General features: G+C 41.2%; 1 non-coding gene across 1 annotated transcript; it reads right to left on the bottom strand.

Moving 5' to 3' along the window:
• Positions 1–980: 980 nt before the first annotated feature.
• On the bottom strand, positions 981–1,069 carry trnay-gua. Its single transcript is given in 2 exon segments — positions 981–1,016; positions 1,033–1,069. It is a non-coding gene; the product is annotated as a tRNA-Tyr (tRNA).
• Positions 1,070–1,585: the final 516 nt, after the last annotated feature.

Here is a 1,585-nt window from a genome sequence, read left to right as displayed (position 1 = left end):
CTCCGCTCTACCAACTGAGCTATCGAAGGGAACGAAATACCTTGCTTGAAATAATTGCAGAAGAACTACACAGATTTAGCAGAACTTGTCTTTGTGTTTTACCTGATATCGGTGGATGTGGACACGCTAAGCTTGTCTGAACATACGAAGCAAAGAAACCTATCTCAGCTTTTTATCTCGTCAGTCGGAACCGACACAAACATAAATCACCTCCTTCGAGCCGGAATTCAACCAGCGACCTAAGGATTACCGACATTATGAACCTACAGTCCTCCACTCTATCAAATGAAAGATCGAAGGGAACGAAATACCTTGCTTGAAATAATTGCAGAAGAACTACACAGATTTAGCAGAACTTGTCTTTGTGTTTTACCTGATATCGCTGGATGTGGACAAGCTAAGCTTGTCTGAACAAATGAACAAAAGAAACCCGTCTCAGCTTTTTATCTCGTCAGTCGGAACCATTACAAACATAAATCACCTCCTTCGAGCCCGAGACCTAAGGATTACTGACATTATGAATCTACAGTCCTCCGCTCTACCAACTGAAAGATCGAAGGGAACGAAATACCTTTGCTTGAAATAATTGCAGAAGAACTACACAGATTTAGCAGAACTTGTCTTTGTGTTTTACCTGATATCGGTGGAACATACAAAGCAAAGAAAGCCATCTCAGCTTTTTATCTCGTCAGTCGGAGCCGACACAAACATAAATCACCTCCTTCGAGCCCGAGACCTAAGGATTACTGACATTATGAATCTACAGTCCTCCGCTCTACCAACTGAAAGATCGAAGGGAACGAAATACCTTTGCTTGAAATAATTGCAGAAGAACTACACAGATTTAGCAGAACTTGTCTTTGTGTTTTACCTGATATCGGTGGATGTGGACACACTAAGCTTGTCTGAACATATGAAGCAAAGAAACCCATCTCAGCTTTTTATCTCGTCAGTCGGAACCTACACAAACATAAACCACCTCCTTCGAGCCGGAGTTGAACCAGCGACCTAAGGATTACTGACATTATGAACCTACAGTCCTCCGCTCTACCAACTGAGCTATCGAAGGGAACGAAATAAGGATGAAGACATCCAGTTTCATTGACATGACCATGACAAACACCCAACTGTATTACACTATTCACACGCTTGATTAAAACTGGTACACACATGTCTAAAGTCATACATACCTGCTTGAAATAATTGCAGATTAACTACACAGATTTAGCAGAACTTGCCTTTGTGTTTTACCTGATATCGCTGGATGTAGACATGCTAAGCTTGTCTGAACATACAAAGCAAATGTTCAGAAAGAAACCCATCTCGGCCTCTTATCTCGTCAGTCGGAGCCGACACAAACATAAGTCACCTCCTGAACATCAAACTGTATTACACTATTCACACGCTTGATTAAAACTGGTACACACATGACTAAAGTCATACATACCTGCTTGAAATAATTGCAGAAGAACTACACAGATTTAGCAGAACTTGTCTTTGTGTTTTACCTGATATCGGTGGATGTGGACATGCTAAGCTTGTCTGAACATATGAAGCAAAGAAAGCCATCTGGCTTTTTGTCATA

This window comes from Micropterus dolomieu, unplaced genomic scaffold (genome assembly GCF_021292245.1).
Source record: "Micropterus dolomieu isolate WLL.071019.BEF.003 ecotype Adirondacks unplaced genomic scaffold, ASM2129224v1 contig_11623, whole genome shotgun sequence".
Taxonomy (NCBI): Eukaryota; Metazoa; Chordata; class Actinopteri; order Centrarchiformes; family Centrarchidae; genus Micropterus; species Micropterus dolomieu.
Note: the sequence above shows the minus strand (reverse complement) of the source record. Positions and strands in the feature narration are given on the sequence as shown.